This window comes from Corvus brachyrhynchos, unplaced genomic scaffold (assembly GCF_000691975.1).
Source record: "Corvus brachyrhynchos isolate BGI_N302 unplaced genomic scaffold, ASM69197v1 scaffold262, whole genome shotgun sequence".
Classification (NCBI taxonomy): Eukaryota; Metazoa; Chordata; class Aves; order Passeriformes; family Corvidae; genus Corvus; species Corvus brachyrhynchos.
In genome coordinates, this window is record NW_008236626.1 from 3,010,597 (window position 1) to 3,034,469 (window position 23,873).

Genomic DNA, 23,873 nt, shown 5'->3' on the forward strand with positions numbered 1-23,873 from the left:
AGTAACAACACTTACTGCTGGTTCAGAGTGGGTACATGGTCATTGTCAGGACACTCTTTTTCCTGATTTGAGACTGAACAAGATGGGAGGAAAAATGTTGTTATTTAAAAAAATTCTCACTAAAGTACAATTTAATCAAAAACTTGTTTATTCAGCCTTGTACTACAGAGTGCAGATCTGAGATGTCTTTCTATCCTCGCATTTTTACATCCAAACTACAAAAATCTATCAGAATAGGAAACAAGTAATACATAGTATTGTTGCATTATTAACTAGTAACCAGTTGTTTCTGTCACAGAATTTGATAAGAGTAAACAAAAAGATTTTATTTTGACAGAGCCAAATGTGTTATTTGTAGAAATGTTATATAGTGATTCTGTGAAAGCAAAATTCTAATTTTCAGCTCTAGTTCTGCAAAGATGTATGCAACTGAAAAGAAAATGTAATGTGACTTAGGCAGATTATCTGGGCTTGTCACATATGTGGGTGATCTAATTGGTAGAAGTGTCTGTAGACATTGTAGGCTTGAAAGCAGCCAGTATTGCATTACTGAAACTTCTTATGCAACTGTTTTTATGGCTTTGTTTAAGATAAGATATTTTATGCTGGTACAGTAATACTTAGATAAGTGTAATTAATAATAGTAAGTTATACAATTTGTCATCTCAGTTTCTGTTTGTTGGCAATGGAGCATTTTGTTTACTTGGTTTCATTCTCCTACTGCATATTCAGTGCTTCTGAAGTGGCACAACTCTGACCCTTTCAGATATCAGACACAGAGCCAAGTTCTCTTGGTTTATACATAGACCTAGAACCCCATCTTTTGAAGCAGCTGAGGCAAAAATGATAAAAGATGGTGAACATAGCAAATAAAATGTGTTGGATCCTCTCCCTTAAGTTCTCATGGGCACCTTCCTAGTGAAGTATTGAAGGAAATTCCTGAGGACCTTAATCACAGGCAAAAGGTAGGAAAAACCAAAAGACATTTGCACAATAACCAAGAAAGTCTGTCTTGAAAAGAAGTTTCTGTCTATGGAAGTGATTAAAGAATTTGCTGAGATCTTGAAGGCAGAACTTGCCCTATGACTTCTTACTCATCCCTGCTGCACTGAGGCATGAGAGCAGTAGTGAGTTTCCATATAATAGATATCCTATACATGTATAATGCTGAGAAATTTGGAAGTGTTGGTTTACTCTGAAAATTACTAAAAATTGTATTTCCCTATCCATTAGATCTTCCTGATGTGCACATTCAGTTATAACTTCTTACCTGAGGTGAAGAAGGATTAAAGGAATATTGCTACAAACGATAGCCCCCCTGCCACAGCTCAGGTAAGGATTGAGGAGCTGGGTTGATTTTCCATTGCATCAGCAGCATTTCTAGTGAGGTTCTAGACTGTGACCCATGAGCAGATAGCACAGAGAGCACTTGTCAGCACAGAGGTGATGGAATCACTGCAGCCTGGAGAGTCAGGATTACACTGAGTTCATTTAAACTGATAGTCTACAAGACTAGAAATTAAAGGGAGAAAAGTGTGTGGTGACATGATCACAGTCACAATTTAAGCACTCTAAAGACACTGTTTGAAATGGAAAATATGTTGAGTGTAAGAAGAGTATTAACAAACCTGATGCCTTTTAAGAACCTTGACAAAACAGGCAATCCAGACTGCAGAGTTTTTTCTCTTTCCTTCTAATTCATACATACAGTTTTTCCTCTGTGATTATGAATCAGCCTTAGCTCAAGTGTCCTGAAGGACATGTATTGGTCCTTATGTTAACAAATATAGATGCTCATCTAACCATAATGTTAAGTAAACATTTGCAGTCATATAGATAACCCACCATATGACTTGACATGTTCATTATTTAGACAAAATGGATTTTACTTACACACAGATCAGATGATGAGTTAAAAGCTTTCTGCAGTATCAAGTTGTTCAAGCTTTATTATAAGTAAGAATTAAAGTTTTATATTCAGGGAAGTGTTTTGACAGCATGGGGGATTTCTCTTTAAATGTGTTTCAAATATTAAATCATGATGAAACACCATCTGTATGTGACCTTCAGAAGGTTATGATGTATGAAAAGACTTTTGGGCTGTTTTGGTAACAAGAGTATCACCCGCAATGGCAAAACAGGACAGACTGAACTTATAAACATTACCTCAGCCCCGTGCTAGAGATAACATGTTTAGTAAACTTCTCAAAATGAGCTGATACCACGAATCATCTCATTGTGATCAGCACCAGGACTATTTCCTGCTAAGACTGGCTAGCAGACTGGTATATTACTGCATCCCCAAAATATTGAGCTTAGAAAGTGAAGCTGCCTTTATTTTGTGTAAATAAATACAAGTGTTCGCTCCTGAAAGGACAAAAAGGTTGCCAGCAAATACAAATACTGGAAAATACCAGCATGCTAATGATAAGGACATTTGAAGTCCATCTGTTTTCAAGGAAATCCTATTATCTCATTGACGAATGAAAAATTTATACTTTTTAGTCTTTCCAAACAACTCTATTTATGTTTTTAATTCAGCAAAACTGGTCTTTGATATTTAAATAAGTTCTCCTATGCTACAGGGTGTTTAACTTTTGGAATTTCAAAATGCACTAGAGTTAGTACTCTACGAAATGGGAGAGAAATGTGTTCAGGTTTTGCTCTGCTCTCCATTGTCTTCTCAAACATCACTTCATTATTCATTTATTTTCCAAAAGCTAAGGAGAACAGTGCCAAGTCCACTTAACTGGGAGGGCTGGGATAAAAAAAAAGTGGAGAAATAAATGCATAAAACTAGGTCAGAGCACTTGCCTGCATTTCCAGAAGGAAAAAACTCGAATTGGTTAATGATATTTTTGGAAAAATTTCTAAGTATTAAAATATTCTATAGATATTTAAGTTTCTTTTCAGAGGACACCTCTGTGGTAACACAAGTGACATTTTGAATGTGCCTTTCCCTTGCTAAGCCTTCTTAGCAAAACCAAATGTCATTTGTTGTCTCAAAAGCTAACGACATATTTCACATGTCAGATGTACAAAGATGCTACTGAACAAAATTACAGGCAAGACATTTAAATTCTGCTGCTGCTGAAATTTCTGTCATATCTCTTTCTAATGCAGTGCACAGCAGCTCTCTGTGGTGACAGCAGAACTGGTTCTATTATGCTGCAAAGTAAATTAATACTTTGTGTGAAGGCTCAGGTCAAAATAAAAATACTTGATGGCTTGTTGTGTGCAGAAGTGACACTGTTATGTGATTAGGAAATACTGCTGCATATAAGTGGAAACCTGAACACATTTCTTTTCAAATTTCAGTTGTGTCATTTTTGAAACTATTTATTTTTAGGATCAGCATTATTAACATTTTTTGTGTCACAAGAGAACCTCATCTACCCAGAGAGCAGATGACCTTTTATAGTGGTGCATGCTGAATATGTTAAATATTATAATTCATTTCAAATAAAGAAATGGTTCATATTATTTATCTTCAACATAAAAATTTTAATGACCTTCAAAGAAAATTATGTCTAGTTTTGCATGACCTAATCCTTGACAGTTATCAGTATTTTGTTTGTCTGTCTTAGGGGCTGCAAATTTATCCAAAGTTTCAGATAAATATCTTTGAAAGACAGATGAGCTAAAAGTAAGATAATTACTGTCATATCCCACAGCAGAACTCTTCAGCACTTTTGGAAATGTCACTGATAATCAGGAAATTTTCAAATTATTTTAAAATGTTGTAAGCAGAATCTTGCCTTCCCTAGGACTCCATGAGTCAGTTTTGATTCCAGTATCTATTTCTGCTTGAGAAGAATCATTAAAGAAAATACATTTGCCAGAATTACTTAGAAGAAAGATGAGATAAATTCAAAGGTTTGAAATTGCACTTAAATCCAAGTATGTGGCTCTCCTTGAGTTTAAATTAGAGGAGAGCAGTATTTAGTCATGACCTGTTATGGATTCTGAAAATGTTGAACAATCATATTTTTGTCTCCAGTTATCCTATGGCTGTGGCAAATGGAGGCAGGTGCTGTTTGTGTGTAACCACAGCAACTAAAATCTGCCTGCACTCACTTCCCTTCGTCATCAATGAAACAAAAGAATTCTTACAGAAGAAACATTTTCCCTCCTGTTCCCTTCCTTCCTAGTTGCTACAAATGCTTCACTTAAGAAAAGAAACTAGTTTGAATTGTGCAGCCTTATAAAATGCCTTTTAAAGCATTCTGTTGCCAAAGTCTTGTTTGGCAAATGTTGTCAAGTTGTCAAGAAAGTTATTTGGCATAAAGAAAATGGGACACTTGTTTCCTCAGGGGTATATTTTCCATATTTCTGGGATTTATGTACTTGCAATGAAAAGACACCACAATGGTCTTCCATGTTTCCAAGCATCAATCAATTATTTGAATTCCCTTGTATATGTACAAAGTAGTATTTCCCACAAAAAACAAACAAAAAACCAAATAAACAACAACAAAATTTTTTTAAATAAAAAAAGAGGGAAAACAAACACCTTTCCCCATTAAAAGAAAAGGAAAATAGCAACATCGTTTTTCCCCCCTGCAACTAAGAATCATTACTGAGCAGAAATGTAGGAAATTTGTCCTGGGTTTGTAGCCCCACTCCTTTGTGTGTTACTGTGATCCACATGTTAGCACAAAGGACTATACAGCCATAAAGCTTTAAAGTTGCTCCATATTGATATTGCAGTTAAGATTGTACTTATCTGGCTGCTGTTATGATTTGAAATCTCTTCTTCTTCTGTTTGGAAGTTCAAAGAAATAATGCCATGGTCCTGCAGTAAATCCGTTCAGGAGAGACTTCACGATTTCAGTCACAAAGTTAAATACTAGTGGTATCAAAACCAACATTGCTCACCCTGAAAAAAGGACATCTGTCTTCTGCAGAGGTTCTTCCAGTTGGCCATTTGTCCAAAACTGAGTAAAAATATTTACAAAGGCAGTTGTATGTTGCTTCCAGAGGCACCAGTGAGTGAACTCCACAGTGTTCTCACAGCACACGTTTAGTTAGTCACAGATACAACACTAGCTTGAATGCCAGTCCTTACAATATCTATTTCTTTTATTTAATTTAACTTTATATTTAATGCAATATATTTATATTGCAAATCCTATCATACCACTAAATCCATTTTTCTGCTGCTAGATTTGCATTTAATTCGGGATTTGAATCATGCTCAACCTCATTGTTCCAAGTAATAGAATTTATTAGAATGGATCCACACAATACTGCACATAATGAGAATGGGAGAATCAGAAAGCTAAATTGCAAAGCCAAAAATGGAGGAAAATAAGACTGGCCATTTTGGATTACTCTATTTTGGAAGCCCAATGTGTTTCCAAGGCCTTATTTTCAAAAATTGCCACTGACCTTTCCCACAGTGCTGAGCAGGTCTGTTGCAATTTCTTACTAATCAGAGTAAGTAAAAAAGCACGCTCTGTACATTCACAGAACTGGTATCAAACTCCTTCTGTAACTGAAAAGAAAATTAGAATCTTCCATTCTCAGAACTTCTGTGGCTTTCTTTTTATATTTCCTACACTAAGATGAGGTAAACTCTCCTAGAATTTACATTCAGTTACACTCAGTACCTTCAGGAAACCCCTCTCACATAATTACAACTCTAATAATCCTTCAACTGCCACCTCAGTTTCTTCATGTGAGAGATTTTTGCCATTTGATGTTACAAATGGGCTTCATAAAGTAGGAAGAGGAAGAAAAAATCTTTAAAAATCAGCTAGAAATTGATTCTTTCACTTAGTGAAAAAAGAGACTAAAAAATGAATTGAATGATCTTTTAAGGTGTTCTTAAACCAAGAGGATGTATTTTAAGAACAAATTAAATAGCGAGCAGATATTTTCCCGTAAATAAAAATTAGCTTCTTATTTCTAGGTACGTGATTTAAAGTCGAAGAGCATTTTCCAGCTACCTGTCTTGTGCATTACTGAAATGTAAAAGTAAGTAAAAATTATATATATTTTTTCATACATTAGAAAATATTTACGGGATGGAACAAAAAATTGCATCTCTTAAATATAGCGTTTACTAGTAATTTCTTATTATGTCCCCTAAATGCCACAGTGGCTTTGCTATATCCCAGAATTACAAGTACTGATAAAATTTTCTTGCTCCCCCTTCCCATCTTTCCCATGATTATCTCATAGTTTAACACACTAATTAAACTAAAATAGATTAATATTACTTTGCATTATGAATATTTGCCCTTGAAAATCATTCCTATGAAATCATTCAATCTTAAAAGCCACTTAAAATTAACCTTCCTGAATTATACTCCCAACTCCTATCCACAGTTCTGGTTGAAATAAGGTCCCCACAGATCCAGCCAGTAAACCACACTGAAATCCCACCTGATCACCTGTGTCACTGCCTGATGCTATCCCAAGAAACGGGGCTTTCTCAAAGTGAGCTTAGTGGGTCTCTGCTCTGGGATTTATAAAATGCAATAAAAAATGACAAAAAACACAAATGCAAATATATTTTAAAATATAATATTAGCATTGTCAACATGAAAGACGTTATTTACTGCACAGAGAAGAAAATATTCAGAATAGTGTAGTTTGTTTCGGGGAATGCATGAAAAAGTTTCAACAACTAACACACAGTGTTTCTTTGCAAAATAGCCCGTGCATGATGCTGAAGTGAAATGGGTTTTGCTCATTCTTGTAAAAGAAGGTCATTACCTTCTATTGTGGCTGCTCCTTTTGGATTACCTGTCTTTGCACAAGTCAAACAATAAATAAAGGTAGTCTGTTAATATAGATTAGAGGTTAAACTGTTATTTATTGTCACCTTTTATGGAGAGATTCTATAAAGGTTGTTATTGAACTTCCCTGCCTACAAAATAAGAGTCAGGTATTTATCCCAGGCAATCCATTGGCAATGAAAACAAATTACAGTCTTCCTGAGGAGGCACAGGCAGAAAATGAGCTGCAATGATGAATCCTGATGAGTAAGAGTTCCCAAATTGAAATGCGTCACAAATTCACATCAGGTTATGTCTCTGAGCATTTGAGATGAGGAAATAGTTGAGAAACAACAGATCCCCTCTTGCAATTTTTGAAGTCTTCTTTTAAACCTCGTCTGGGATTTGGATAGAGTTGAGCATGAGAAAAGTATACAGCACATTTTCATTCCTTTGAGTTTATGTAGTACAGAGAGCTATAAAAGTAAACAACAGCAACAACAAAATTAGCATTCTCTTTCATGTGTTCCTTGAAATTGAAATAGTTGAAGAAAAATCAGTGTAACAGCCACCCACTTACTGTGCCTCAATCACATTACCAGCATCCCCTTAAAGTGGTTTGTGATGGTACTTGTGCAGTGTACCCTGGATCAGAGCACACCTCAGAAAGTGGCCTGCAAAGGTTGCTGTAACCTTGAAGCCATGGAAGAACTTCATGAGTACAGAGTACAGAAGGTTCCTGTTACAGTGAATAGAAAGTCCTTATCTGAACATCCTAAATTGTGAGGATGTCAGAAATCCAGACTAAGCCTCCCATAATGCTAATAATGAGAAGAGAGAAATAAAAAGGTCTCATAAATATTTTATTTTCTCTTTTATAAAGCAGACACAGTCTCCTGCTTCCTCACCCAGACTGTCTTACAGGTTAAGCCCTATCAAATTGTGACTATTTGAAAAGATTTAAAAGCCACTTCCTCCTGCAGTCCCCCAGTTCTGCTCTGTTGTCACTTCACCTGTGACCACACTGCAGGGTTACAGCAGAAGGAAACAAACCATAATGACCTTCGAATAAGAAATTGTATCCATCCAAGACATGGCCTTTTTTCCTATCCCAGCTTGTCAAAGTGTTGGCACAGTAGGCAGCAAAAAAAAGTTATGGGATCCAGCTAGAAAAGTCCTGGTAGTAAATCATCATCATGGCAAAGTGAGAGTGGGGAAGGGAGGGCTCTGCAGCCAGGTACGAGGTGTGTTAGAAGCAGTGGCAAAGAAACTGTCTGACATCGCTCCTGCATTGTCATTGCAAAGGATCACACAACTGCCTGCTGCCCTCATCACTGAGTCCTAAACAATCTGCTCAGACTGACAGAGGTAAGAGGACAGTTGTTTACTTATTGCATCTTCCTCGTTTCAAAAGCAAAATGGTCAGAAAAATGCAAATATTTTAAATGCTTGAAGAAGGCCATGATTCATTTTCCAGCTGATGTCTGGGCAAGTCCTTCTGAATTCTGCTGTGTGTAACTACTGGAGTTCCACTCTAATTGGTTGAATATACTCATTTATTCTTCAGAGTAAACCCCAAATTCTCAAATTCATTAAATGAGACAAACAGAGAAGTAAGTACTTATCAAGTGCTTCCTTACAAGTATCATTACAAAAGCTATCAGAAAACCAGCCAGGAAGCATCGTAAGGAAAGGAAGAAATTGTGGCATAAAAATAAAATAACCACATTTTACAGAAACTTCTGAAGTTTTAGGAAGAAATTCTTCCCTGGGAGGGTGGTGAGGCCCTGGCACAGGGTGCCCAGAGAAGCTGTGGTTGCCCCATCCCTGCAAGTGTCCAAGGCCAGGTTGGACGGGGCTTGGAGCAACCTGGGACAGTGGAAGGTGTCCCTGCCCTTGGTAGGGGAGTGCTACGAGATGATCTTTAAGGGTCTCTTCCAACCCAAACCATTCTGTGATTCATTCTAAGTCCTCAGGAGGATGTTTATCTGGAAGGAAATCCAGTGGCCTAGATCTGACTGTGCTAGACACAACTCTGGAGATAATACCAGGTGAGGGAAATGCGAGATAAGACTTCAGCTCCTCAACAGCATTTTACTGGTATGTTCCTGCCAACAACCTTGCTCCACCTCAAAGTTGAAGGTCGATGGTGTTGCTCTCTTGCAGTTTATGCTCCAGTTTGGAAAAAATGTCCACACATTGGCAAAGTTTCAGTTGTCACAAAGTTTTGAGACAAAGCATTTTGTTTGCATATGGGTTTTTATGAAATGTGCCTTGCTTTTCATTGTTCTAATTGCCTGATTCAGAAATCTGTCATTTTAATGACCAAAGATTTTCTTCTTCCCCTCTTAGTCTTGGAAAAGACCAAAATCTCACTGCTTGTACAGGCATCCACACAACAATGTTGGAGTGAATAGTGTCACATGCAGTTCAGTGAACACCTAAACAATCTGTTCCAAAGTGCTTCCATTTACTGGTGACACCAGCAAAGCTTAGACAAATGAAGAGGAGCACTGGAATTGCTAATTGTTAATAATAATATATTATTATATATTATATCAATACTATGATTGTTTCCTTCTGAAAACAGTTTAATGGGATGTTCCAAGGCTTATTAACCAGGTTGCCCTTCACATCATGGACTGTTTTCACTGTCCTAAAATTTTAACTAGCTGACAGGTGTACAGAGCTTTATTTAAAGTGACTTTATGTCACTTCCCAGCTGCTGTATCCTGTAGCCCCTGGGTTACCCATGACAGACTCATTAATCTGGCAGCTCTATAGAGACGAGGTGGGAATGCTCCAGTGACTCACAATCGAGCTTCACCTTAGACTGAAGTATATTGGTAGGTGGGAATTTAAATTTTTTCTGCATCAACTGTAATATTTTACTTGCTCATTTTTAGGTTGCCCATTTGCAGTCAAGTAAAATCAAATTTAGGGAGCTTTTAAACCAAAATTTGATCTTATGTATTCAAAGACCTCTAGAGCTGCACTACGCAGAATATTAAAGATGCTTCTTTGCTGCCAATTCTGCTTCCCAGCAGCAAGGAAAGAGGGATTTAATCAAGTGAAAGTGCCTGGGCTAAGTGGTAAATCATGCAACACTGTTCAGGAGTGGGCAATGCCAGCCTGGTTAGGGACAGTAGACTCTACATCCAAAGCATTTAAAATATACTTTATTGCACCAGCAGTTGCCAGCAAATTCTTGCTAATGTGATCAAAGTGTTAATGAACAATGACATGAAAGTTGTTTCTGACAGCTTTTTCAAAAAGTGACCGAGGTCAGGCTGCCCAGTAACATTCAGCAGCTGATAGGCCTTTGTGTCAGAGAAATTGTTAAGAAAAAGGTGATAAAACAACTTTACATGAATCATTTTGGTGAAGTGTTTTAACCTTCTGATTTTGGAATGACTGCATACTTGTATTTGTGAATCTTTTCATGGCACTTTTATTTTTCCATGGTAGAGTATCAGAATCAAACCTGTAAGAATTAAAAGATGACCTTCTTGAGAGTAAACCCAATGAGTAGGTTATAAAACACTGAGTATCAGAGAGCTGATGAATTTTTGCTTCCCCGAAGGTTGATTTGCAAGAGGGGCTAGGATTTGTCATATGTACACAATGCACATTCCTCTGATGAGATATGATGATTAAAGTAAGTCAGAGTAGGATTTTACACTTCCAGATTCCTCTCTTTGTGATTCTTTATAAACATTTCTTACACATTTACACTGAAAGTTCTTGCTAGAGGAGAAAGCTATAAAAAAGCAGGCACTGAAGCAATATAACCTAGGTGTCATAAAAAGCTTGGGCAGTAAAATGTCATCATCTCTCCAGAAAATAAATGTTCTCATGACTTTCAGTGGAGCCCCATTTTTTCCTTTAAGTGCTAAGGTGGGGTCAGGATGAGCACAGAGCAGCAACACCAAAATGATCCTAAAGTCCAGTGATCAGTTGTTGGTATCAACCGAAGTACCAAAGACCACAAGTCATGATCAGATGATAAGGTATAAAAGTGACCTATGTATATTACTAAGGGATATGTACCAGACCAAAGTAATTATCTAAGCAGAGCCCTTTTATTCTGTGATCTTGGTGTCCCTACTTTCTTTCTTCCTTGGTTTTAGAGTCACACAAAGATTTTTACTCTTTGGTTGCTGAAATGACACTGTACTTTAACCGTTCAAGGCCAAGCTTTTGGTTGTATTCAAATCTTCACTAAGAAAAATTTTGTACTTCTGGTTGAAAAACATTCTTGTGCTCTCATGGATTTAGTTCAGAGATGGCTCCTTAGGATCCCTCTGGGTCTCTTTCTGAGAGTAACCTCTGCAGTTACTGTAACAAAAACCTGCAGATTAATTGCAACCATGAACAAGGAGCCTGACCAGCAGTGAACACTTTATTTTGTAGCTGCTCATTTTTCTTATTATCTCCATTGTAAGAGTATAAATTCAAAGTAAATATCTTTGAGGAATATTAATTCAAATGAAAATTACAGGAGGGGTTTTGTGAATAAGATATTGAGACAAGTGCACTCAGAAAAGGTGAATATTTACACAGGTAAAGAAGTTTTCAATTTCATAGGTTCCTTGTTTAAGTTATCTCTTACAATTGTCAGCAACAAAAAACCTGCACTATTTTGCATAAATTGGCAATTAATGTCAGAACTTTTTTACCATTTCTATTTTACTTAATTTCAGTATATCTCATTTAACTTTGGAAGGAAATTTATAGTGATTTACATGTCCCAGACGTGTCAAAAGAGATATTAAGCAGTATTAAGCCTGAAGAAATAATCCCGCTTTATTTCGTTCCTTCTGAGGACTGTGCAGAGGAATAATGTGAATGGATTAGGAACTTGGTGTAATACCTGTCAAGTAATGTTATCTGTGAATGTGCATGAATTCTCCAAAGTTAAACTAACTAACTGTTCTATATCAAATTCCTCAAATTCTCGAGGAAGGTAGGAACAAAAATAACCTGTTAAATCAGCTTGCAAAGCTCCACTTTCAGTGGGCCATCTTTATTTTCTTGGTTTGTACAGAGCCTAATCCAGTGCTTTGTAAACATGTTGTCTCTGTTGTTTCTGCACCTTCAGTGGGAGCCAAGCAGAAAAGGGGGAACTTTGGCCAGGTAATTTCAGTCCTTGCAGCCACATCAGAGTGCCTGGATCTGCACATGTCCAGGGTGCACAGCTCCACAGGCACATCCATTCTTTTGGAATGTGCGGCCAGCAAAGCTGACTGACCCTGTCAGGGAGCTCCTTCCTGTTGCTGCTCAAGGTTGCAACTGAATAAACTAATTTTGGGAAGCAAGTCTTGCCTGGCTGCAACAGACAGCAAATAGAGCACCCTTTTACTTAAATACTTTGCCACACTCCAGAAAGTATACCTGGGATGTCAAGGGAGAAAGTCTCACAATGTAAGCTTATAAAAGTCCAGGAAATTACCTTGTCTGCTGCTGAGGGGCAACTAAAGCAGCTGCTGGGCTGGAATAGGATATTTAGATTGCAAGCACTTATAAAATATGCAATTCTGCACAGGATCCACACAGTCTGGATTTTAGACTATCTATGATGAGGGTAGAAGGTACATTGTGTAAGTATTAATTAGGTCTGGATTTGAACCTGAAGAAAAAGCTTTTATGGAACCTTTTACTGATGTCAGCTGTGTAGTGCCTCCAGCAGAAAACGCATTTTGTGAGTTTATTGGTGTCAGCACACAACTGACATAGGCACAGAAAGCAGACAGGCAGCTGGCACGGCAAACGTGCCTTACCTTGTACCTGGTGATGTCTGGAATCTGTTTCTCACCCTACTGGAGTCATCACAGGTCCATCATGTGCAGGGAAACAAGGAGGCCAGGGCACTGAAAGGGTGCCTGGATTTGTAAGGCAAGGACACTGTCAGCTGATACCAGCTCTTGACAGCCACATTCCACTTTGTGAAATTTATATATAGTGCTATTTCTTGCTCAGGGAGTTTGAAAATGTTAGGATTGACTTCCTTTATTTACCACTAAATCCAGCTCCTGTGTTATTTGTGGGAAGGGGAAGCACCTCCCATTTCTTTGTGCTGTGGTGTTGTTCCAGCATGTCTGCAGCATCAGCCTGATAACCAAATTACACAGACCCTCTCCACGATTTATCTGGCTTCCAAATTTGTTGAAAAATGAACAAAATATAAAAGGGTTGTGAAATATATCTCTGGTTAAATGTCACTGTTAAAATATCAAAATGCACAGAAATGGGGATTATGTATAACTATAGACGTTTTGCTGCATTTAAATGTGCCTAATTTGTCATAAAACAATTTCTCTGTGGTTCCAAAGAAATCTAGTAATGTCATAAGAGATTTCACCCATTTAGAGTTTACAAGAGAAGTTATCAACTGTCAGACCTCTTCCTGGAACAGTCTTCAAATTCTTATTTTTGTCTTTTTGAGGAGTTTTGGGTTACTTTTTCTCATACAGTTTCATAGCACATTTTAGATTATTTTTATTAGATAAAAAATGAAAGCAATGATATATATGTAAAATTTATCTGAACAGGACAGACCTTGAAAAGAAACATAATTTTGGCATTAATTATTATTGAATTTCTTACCTATAAACCAAGTTTGGTGAGGCAACAGGGAGAAGGTCCTGATTCCCAATTTTGAAAACATAGAATCATAGAATTGTTTAGGAAAGAAAAACTTCTAAGGCCATCAAGTGAAACCATTCCCCCAGCACTGCCAAGGCCACCACTAAACCATGTCCCCAATTGTCACATCTACATGTCTGTTAAATCCCTCCAGGGACAGTGACAGGTCTTAGTCTTTGATGCTAAGTAGCTGCCACAAAATGATCACACCTAATAACTGATTCACTCCTGTCATAGCTATCTCAGAGCAGTCTTGCTCCCAGCTGAAAAGCTGTTAAATTCCAGCTGAAATAACTGATTTCACATGTTCTCCCTTCTGCTGAGAGAATCTGAACAAACTCCAGTATTTCAGTTTGCTTATTGGTTTCAGAACACAATGCAACTTTTCCATGTGTGCACGTCCAGCATGGCAGCTCACCCAGGTACACACCTGGTGGGTTTTGTGCAGACACAGACACAGCCAGGACATGCAAACGTCAGGTTTTGCACAAGATAAATGTACAAGCCTGAGCTGAAGACTGGAGAACTTCAGTAGGAGGAGGTCCAGCTGTCCCTGTCTCTCAGCTGTCACTGCAGTCAGCAGAAGGAAAAAGGCTTCCTTTTGAGTTGTTTGAATATGCCTGAATTCCCTCCCGTGGATGGCACTGGGAGGGATAATCACTCTGCCAGTACAGAGTGTGAGCAACTTCTCTGTGTGTTTGTATTCCTTTCCCCAGCTACAGCCTTCCCCCTGAGATCACAGGCTCCCTGAGTGGGAAGCTAACACAATGTGCTTTTAAGGCAGTGGCATTAATTATTTGACATCTATTAGATACTTGTCATTTTCACATTTGGGCTCAATCACCAGCCTTTTCAGGCAAGCATGTTGAAAAAGCTTTCCCCCTGCTTTGCCTAGCACGCTCTGATTGTGGGAAGGAGGGCATCTAGCGGCTTCTCTCTTGCTGCTCTGCAGTTCCACCTTTCTATCTTTCAGAGACTGTAATACTGAGAGTGCGTTAGGTGGAATTTGTGGCACAGTTGTATTTATAGAGTATGAACGGTGTTGCAAAAGTGAAGTCTTTATTTATGAAATAAATAAAGAATTTGTAAAAAGCTGTAGTTACAGGGAATGCCCATTCAAACAGCCAAGACAGGAATTGGTTCAGGATGTTTTGTTGTGCCTCCTCCTGGCCATTTCACGAGTTAATCAAAAAGGAGTCTTCTGATAGAGTAACAAAAGTAATCAAGCCTGTAATTTCAAAATGATAACACCATTTCCCTGAGCAGAATGCTATTGTTTTGTTCAATTCTCATTTCTGTACCTCTAATGTTAATAGGGCATTTCATGTAGTAATGTATGCAAGCTGGCAAATGAAAAATAATACGGATAATTATAATAGAAGCAGCTAATACAAGCTGTAATATCTACATCATGTCTCTTACAGTTTATGGTATTAAATTCATTTAAATGAAGAAGGGATAATTCGCAGTGTAGCAAATTATAAACTTAACTTACTGGTATTAACACACTCCCTTATTTCTCTCTGCAGTATTTCAGGCACTCTGTTGTTACTGCTATGAAAATCTAGGAAGATGAAAGAGCTGTGGTGAAATATCTGTAAGCAATGTCATCTCAGTCAAAAGGGCTCAGTGTTTTCCAAAACGCAAACTGGATTCTCTGATTTCTTAGGCACTGGAGACAATTTCAAAATTCCTTGCTTTATAAACTTGCTTTCCCTGGGTGGGTGAACAAAATCTTTTTAAAACAGCATTTGGTGTGAAAGGATGTAGAGAAGTAGATATAAGTGTCCCTGAGAACTAGAAGCAGACACAGTTCTATGGCTCTAGACAGATGCATGTGAACAAGTAAAGGTTCACAATTGCTGTCAAGCCCTGTATCATTTCAATGGGCTTATTATGAGCTGCTAAAATATTTGATAGCATCAGAAATCAATTCTATTGTGAAATCCAGAAAGCATGAGAAATTTCTAAATGCTTCTTGAAAATCTTCCACTCAACTCATTAATGTATCTGAATTTCACTTTAAAAACCACTGCAAGACCAGTTGTGCTTCCAAATTTCAGTGGCTCTGAATTTGCATGCCAAGCTTTCACCAGTAGCTCTCCCTTTCCATGATATAGGGACTATGAAGAAAGCAAAAATATTTGTGAATCTCCCAAAGGTCCAGTAAAAATAGCATTTATGATTAATTGCCCAAATTATCCCACCAGAATATAATTGATATTTACTGTTCATCTTTTAAAAACCTCTGCACCTAGTTACCTCACTTTACTAAAAAATTGAGCAGCACAAATGTTATACATGAATGAGCCACAGGAAATATACCTTTATTTTTGCATAAAAGATATTTATACCAACTAAGCAGTTTCAGCACACAATTCCATCTGTATTAGCATTAGATGTGCATTTGTCATCAGTTATTGAATATTCCAATCTTTTACAGGCCATATAATTACCTTAAATACTACATTTAAGAACCACTTAAAAGCTTAAAAGCTATAGTTCAGAATCTATTACACATATTTTATATCCATATTACTACACATAAAAAACTGTCCAGATCACCAAGTGGAGACCTTCCAGACTATCTACAAAGCATAAGCTTATGCTATTTATAGTTTAAATCATTGCATTTCTGCTGTGAAAGGCTGCAGTGGTTTTCATTCTGTAGGTGCAACACTAGATGTTCTTAATCAAGTATTTTTAAAACATTCTCAGGAAATTGTTTTATGTGTTACATAATGAAACGTAACGTGACATTATGTGCTACATAATTTCTTGAAGTTTTCTGGCTGCAAACTCAAGCAAACAGGTTTCACCCATTATACTACGCCACAAATATATATTTTAACTCAGGGTTTACTTTTCCTATTTCACAAGCATGTATTAAGGGAAGGCCATTTGCTTAGCACTCTTTTCCACCTGCCACTCTTTGCCTTAGCTACTTGGATTGTAACTTCTAAAGACAAAGTCTGGCTTTTGCTTTACTGTCTTTATACCATGATTTGGTCAAACTTTTTTTTGGCCTTCGACATTTACCTGTTTTCATCACTTAAAATGTGACATGTGCTCCAGAGCTTATGAAATACAGTATTTTTTCAGAAATTACTGTCATTCGTCATGGTTGCATGGTATTTTGTGTGTGTTGGTTTAGTTACTATTTGACTTTCCTTTCAATCTGGATTAAACATTTTTATACTCAGGCGATGGTAAAAAATCAGTTTCTCTTTTGTCAAAGCTTTTCATGTAAAAGTTTAATAACATGCATTGAAACTTTAAACTCTCCTATTAAACCCACTAGGGAATTTTTTATGAAATCTAAAGCCTTCAAAGTAACAGCAAATGGTAATATTTTCAATAAAAGCTTACAAGGCACTTGGGGATATGGTTTAAGGGTGATTATGGTGGTAAATGGTAGGATTAGATGAACCTGAAGGTCTCTTTCAGCCTTGGTGATTCTATGATTTCCTTGTCTCATCTGTTGCTGCAGTGGTATAAATATGGCTTCCTTAAAAGACAGACTCTATTAATGTTTATAAGCTGCTCACTAAAATATTGTTTGATTTTGAAGTCAATACATTTTTTTCTACTTCCCACTAGAACAATTGCTTTAAAACTTCTTTGTAACCATAAGATACAATAAAGGATCCTGGCTTCTCTCTGACTACACAGGAAAATAATTTTGTATATCCTTTGTTTTCAAACTCTCCTGTCCAATGGTTATGTATTTAACTGTTCTATTTTGCCCAAAGTTACACTCAAGGTAATTTTACTTCAGGGGTGAGGAAGGCAGTTCTGTAGAGTGATCTGCCTGCTTTAGCTGCCTGCAATGCTTGCTGATTCACATCATAACCCTAATTCTGCATCCTGAAATATATTGCTAGTCTTCCTGATCTTTTCCCCTCCTTAGAGAACCGGTTTGGTCATAATTCTGTCTTTATCAGGGATTCATGAAAGTGTCTGAACAGCTTCACCTGCCATAACCGAATGTGTTGTCCGAAAGCCTCTGGGGCCAGAGGGGTTTTGTGTGTTAAAGCCCCCCACACAGCCAGAGCAGCCCGTGATTAAAGAGAGGTACAGCCAGCTTCAGCTCTGGGTGTCTTTGCACATAAACCTGTGAGTTTACCTCAGGCAAAGAGCAAACTGCAGCTCATAAACTGAAATGCTGATGTGAAATTGCTAGCAACACCTACGAGAACGCTCCTCATAGAGGTATAACTTAATAATTTAAACCTGTAATTTCAGTGTTTCAGTTTGAAATATTGCCTCATAAAGAAAATCCAGAAAGTGTTTCAGTTCCAAGTAAGTTTGAGTGTAGAAATTAAATCTCTCTTACTCTCTTTTTTCCTCCTTAAAAAAAATGCCATGTACAGTCAATCTCCTGCACTCTTGGTCACCTTGCTGGATAATATCTCACATAATTGAAGATTATTTTTAGAAAGGCCCTGCCTTTAAGAAACACTCTATTTGGTTTGTGCAATTAGTTCTGGCAATTCAGTTTATTGTACCTATTTTGAATCTAATTTTTCTGGTCATTCCAATATCCTGGTTTTCCTTCTACTGTTAGTTTACTGAAGAATTTAAGTACAATGTGATAGATTATTTATAGGATGTGGGAAAAACATCCAAATATAGAAAGTAAACTGGCAGAAACAGGGGTTTATCAGTTGAAGCATTCTGCTTTACAGGTTAGTGAAGCAAATAACTGCTCCTTCTACAGACACACATTTTTTCAGGACCTTGCTAGGATACCATTTTGCTTTTTTGTATCTATATTTGTATTAACTTTTGTCGGTTCTTTTGTATATAGAAGATAGATAAAACCACCTTGCATGTGCATTTGTACACAGCTGTATTTTGTATTCTACCAGCAAAATCAGCAGCTTCAGCTGGACTTTTTCCTTAGAGGCCCACAGAAAGGGCGCAGCCAAATTGTTTGTGCTGGGGTGCTGGCAAGAGGTTGTAAACTGAAAGACTGTAGTACAGGAATTAGTGCATGTGTGAAGGGCTTCCTGCTCTGCGTTTCTCATCTCCAGAAAGCCCCACAGTGTAAGCAGCATATCATGTTTTCTCTTTGAATCACAGTTTAATTGTGCCAGACCAGAAAATGCTGTTCTGAGTTGCAATTCAGCTTCCCCTGCAGTCACAAACCAGTACATTTAGAATGCTTTATTTTAAAGAAGAAGTACCATGAAAGCACATCCCAGGCACACCTTGTCCATCTGTTCTCTACTGCACGTCCAAGTAATTCCATTCTCCTCTGAGGTGCTGGTAATTTGTCCTCCACTGGTGCCAAACAGCAAGTTCAAAATACAGATGAGTGCTGAGCAGCAGGAAAAGTGGTTCCAGTAAATTAAAGTGCTGACAAACATTCCCCTGCTTGGTGTCCCTGGCTTTAAGTACTACAGCACACACTGGGGAAGAAATGAGCAGTTCCCAAGCCCAGGTCATCAGTTAGCAGCTTTTGTTGATTCCAACTCAAGTCAGGTATGTGCATCTGAGGGCAGTGTTCATTGCTAAATTAACACTGAGCACGGTCTAAATGGATAAATCTGTCTAGTAAAGTGCCTCTCTTGGCTTCCATGAATTTAGGTTCATTATTAAGCTTTGCTCAAATAGTATAAGTTACTATACTCCATATGAATTTAAACTGATGACAAAAAGGAACTACCTGTTTATAAATTAGTTGCTGCAACACACAATAAGCTCTCCACAGGCAGGGCCTCAAAGGACAACAGGAAATTTTTCACCATTCACCACCCCCTGTTGGCACCTCCGTCCTCTCTCCTCCATTTCTTCTTCAGCTCTTGCAGCATTTGCAGTTACTTTTTACCACCCACTCCTAAAATTGTGACTCCCCCAGGACTCTTGCAACCTGCTGACCTCTCACATCCTGGAAGAGAGACACACCTCGGGACTTTCCTTGCTGAGAGAAGCAGGAGGCAGCGAAGGCCTCGGGCTGCCCGTGTGGGGGATCTGCACATCCTCCTGCTGGGGGTGCTGCTGGCAGCGAGGGACCAGCTCATCCCGGCTGTGTTAACAGCGGTGTCCTCTCTCTGGGGGAAAGAGCTGTGTTCCTGCTGCCTGCAGTCCCCACCAGCGCTGCAAGTGTTCCAGGCCAGGCTGGACAGGGCTTGAAGCAGCCTGGTCCAGCAGAAGGTGTTTCCTGCCCATGGCAGGGGGTTGGGACCTCTTACCTCTATGGTGCCTTCCAACATAAACCATTTTACAGCTCATGTTGGCGAAGTGTTGGAGGACTGTCTCCTGTGCAGGGACTTCACCCTGTGCAGGGCAGTGAGCCACAGGAGCCCAAGGGAGCTGTGCCCTCACCGAGAGCCTTTTTGGATGGCACTCGAAGGGGGACACACTGACTGTCTGCTCTAGAGCTGAGCACCCTCTTCCTCACGTCATTGCACCCCTTCTGAAACCACCCCAAGGTGAAATAACCCCTCTCACCGTTTTTTCCCCCCTTTTTTAATGTTGAAACAGCTTTCCAGTGACTGTCACACACTTCAACTTGCCCGAAGGTGTCCTGACGTGTAAGGAGAGCCAAGCAGGAAGAATGGGGGAAGAACAAGCCCGGGGATCTGGTATTTAATCTCAGCTCTGTTACTGACAGTGCCAAAGGAGTGTTGGAAGGTCTCCTAAAGAACCTCAGATCATGGTGTGGCCTGGGCAGAGGGGTGGGGGTGGGGGGGAGAGGCAGCACACCACAATCAACACGACATTTTGTGTGTGCTTTAGATTTCCCTTCCACAAATTGATGTCACAAAACAATTGCAATGCCTTCTTAGGTCTCTCAGAAAGATTTCAATTAAAAAAACACAGGGATATGTTTGAGGAATTCTTCATCACCATTACACATACACTTATTCTCTGCTAGTAATTCCACACTGAACTCCTGACAAAATTCTGAAACCCTGTTGCTAAAAGAAAGTAAAATAAATAGAATCCAAGCTTTTGATTCTTCCTCAAGAAGAATTAAAACTGTTTGACCCCTTAGACACCACTTTCAAAAAACACTAATGAAAATAAGGTTTAGTTATTATATTTTTAAATGCTGTGATATATTTAATGTGAGATATATACATTTATATATTTTGTACATACTAATCTTTAAAAATTTGGGGGTCGTCTTTTTAGGATCCTTGTCCCTGACTGATGAACTCAACATAAAGCCACTGACTGAAGGGAAAAGAGACTCAGACAAAGAATCTGTGTTAAATGTATGTTAGATTTTTTGGTCATGCTTCTTAATGTGCTGAGGTTTTCTACGTAAAGAATATTATTTATGAATCACGCAGAGTTTTTCCAGATTTTATTTTCAGAATTTCTGAACAATAAGTAGAGAGCTTATAGCTAGCCCAGAAATTGTGTTATGTGCACTTCTCTTTGAAATTCTTCATAAGGAAAAGAAATTCCAAAAAAAGGAGTATAGTATACCTTTGAAAATTCAAATTATACTTCATTTCAAATGGTTTCTAGTCTTAATTTCCTCTAGATTTTGACTAGTTTTTAATTAAATGTTAAAGGCAGGGAATATGATTTCTAAAGTAGGCAAAAAGACGTTGATTATAAAGTAATTACAAATGTTTCTGGGCATGTTTTGCCAGGTTCATTAACACTCAGCGCTAATAGTGACCAGGTGTGTGCTTCACGTTAATGTCACTGTAGCTCCATCTTGTGGCTGAATGATTATTCTCGATTAATTTTCGATTCTGTAGGAAAAGGTTGGTCGAAAACAAACATGAAAAATGACGAGGAGAGGAAATTGTAGGCATGATTAATTTCATTGCCATTGTTTACATAAGAAAAAAGTGACAGAAGAAAACCCAACCCTGAGTGTTTAGTACTCACTTTCCGTGGTTGTCATTTAGAATGTCTAAGTGGATAATTATAAACTGGGGGAAGTTTTAGTTAAAATATTATTTAAGAAAATGAAAGAAAAGATTTCATGAGTATTATGGTTATCTGGATCAATGAGTTTATGAATCATATATATCCTGCCAGTCACGTTTTGTTCCTATTTCATACAGGTGATCAAACATTCTGATGGGCAGTTTAACCTTGAGGCTGCGATTAAAAGTGTTGACACAATGTCCACTGAGTTGAAGAAAATAAATGGTAATTCTGACTTCATCATCCAAGTTCCAAGCTCTTGAACAAGAAACTGTTCAAGACATTGTTCTAAGAGTGTGCAGCTGTGAATGGCCTGGTTCTCTATGTCAGGCAACTAGGTTTTAATGCAATGAAGCAATAGATTTTCTCTTGTGTTTTGAAAAATTAATGAAACAGAGTAGTTACAGAGCAATGGAATCGTGTTAGTTAACCATGGGAAACACCTGTTAGGTGATCAGTCATTCCTTTGTAGGAACACTGACAGTCTTCTAGAGCAAATATTACCAATATGCTAACACCAAACTGAATTTAACCATCTCGAAGTAAGCGAAACAAGGCAACCCTTCAACTTTTTGAATGAGTTGCTAGATGACCACTAAAACAATGCTGTATGTAGATTATCATTCACTGCCATTCAGTAAGTACCATGGTGATGCACTGCCCTTTGTCTTTCAGTGGAAAGCCAGCTACTGCTTTGTGACCTTATTTTGAATTTCAACAATCCTGTGAAAGCCCAAGATTCCAGAGAAGCTGAAGAAAAGACTTGGAGTTTGACAGATTAAGTAACATCTACTTTCATGTATTGTCTTCTATTAATACTGCTGAAGCTGCTGCTTCTTCCTCTTCTTTCTTCTTCATCTTCACCTTCTTTCTTTTAATTAAGTTTGAACTGTACTATGATAGCATGGTTTCCTGTAGTTAGACTACTTTTATTTTTAAGCTAAACATGTGGAATGGAAAAAAAAGTAGGTTATTGTTTCTGAGAGGGGTTTTTCAACCCACATGTCCCAAATTAAGCCCACTAGGGCTGGAAAGACTGATGTAATTAATTTTAAAGGTCAGGAAACTGGGCATGAAGTTTTTCACATGGTTTTCTCCTTTTAAACAAAAACGTGTTGGAAAAGTAACAAAAGATTTGAAATATCTTCAAGTCATTGCTCTCTTATCTCACTTGTGCTCCAGGAAACAGGATAAGAAACTGTAAGTGAAGGAGAAACTGCAACTTGTGTTTTCAGCTGCCTTCCTCATCTTAAAACTGTTGCTGAGGAGGGGGTCAAAGAGCAGATTAATTCTGGAAAACCAAATGTACTTTTCATTCCATAAGTGGAGTAGTAACGACTCTCTAATGCAACTAGTTACAAAAGCAGGGAGGAGTTGGTGGCTGAAATACTCTATCCTGAAATTTTCTTGGCCCAAAATTTGCACAGCCACTATTTTCATGTAATTCATTACAATTAATATTCAATCGTACTTTACTTGTTGACATGTTTGAATGTTGAGATGTATTTTTGTTCTTATGCCAAATATACTTACCTGAATAATCAAATGGAGATTTATTCTACTTAAAAAAAAATATGCAGTGTTAGAATTTGTTATGCTGGTTTATATTTTATTTCTCTTTCACTGGTGAGATGATTTAAAATTAATAAAACACAATTCCATAGGAGGTGTTTCTGCATTGTCAGATTTTTCAAGGTAGGGCAATGGAATAGAATTACAGCTCACAAGAGTCAGTGCTGATATGAGGGATGTTGTTCTTAATTTTAACATTTTTGGAAAAGATAGATTAGAACTGACTTTTCTTTCACCAGATTAGTAATGAGTTTTTTAAAATATTGGGCTAGAAGCAGCTTTTGTCAGATGAAGAATTTTTTAAATTTTATTTTTCATCTTTATTTTTGGACTCGTAGTTGCATGGAAATGAACTTTGCTAACTTTGAATTCCAGCTCTTAGCTAAACATCTTAGAAAGGAACATTTACAAAACATATAAGTAAAACTGTTTGTGAAATCTGATTATATTATCTGGGAAGCTTTACAGATTGCATGGAAGGTATTTTCTACCTTGAATTCTGGTTCCAGTGTTTTAACTGATACAGACAAAAATGGCTCTAAAGGAGAAAACGTGTAACCAACTCTGTCATAATTATCAAACCAAGGTCTTCTTAGAACACAAAGGAAATTGAAACCCAGGGGAATGAATTGGATAAATCAACTGCAACTTGTATTTTTGAACTGAGAATGCCCCTATTTTTCTTTTAAAAATACAGTAAAACAAAAAGCAGTAGTGCAAGAGGAACTAAGTTTGGCCTGACTGTGTGCTTTCTAAGAGATTTGGGGGGGTTCTGCCACTTAAGGATCACATGATAATAGTATTATTGATGTACTCCTTGTAAAAATGTAATTGCTTGGTTCAGTCAGAAAGACACAGCTGAACAGAGGTTTGTGTGGAGAGAATCTTCTTCCTGAGTGAGGTTAGAGAATTCTAGGAGATGCAGAGTTCCAGCTGTGGGCTGAGGCATGGAATCCTTAGTGGCCCGACAGAGAGGATGTGCTGTCTGTGGGTGTGGTGTTTTCCTGGAAAAGTGTGAACAGTTTCACAGCT

General features: G+C 37.9%; 1 long non-coding RNA gene across 1 annotated transcript; it reads left to right on the plus strand.

Annotated features, from left to right (window-relative positions):
• Positions 1 to 1,237: 1,237 nt before the first annotated feature.
• Positions 1,238 to 22,864, plus strand: LOC108444773. The gene is made up of 6 exons (XR_001859457.1): positions 1,238 to 1,332; positions 5,915 to 5,979; positions 19,860 to 19,960; positions 20,514 to 20,596; positions 21,407 to 21,494; positions 21,945 to 22,864. It is a non-coding gene; the product is annotated as an uncharacterized LOC108444773 (long non-coding RNA).
• The last annotated feature ends 1,009 nt before the right edge of the window (positions 22,865 to 23,873 follow it).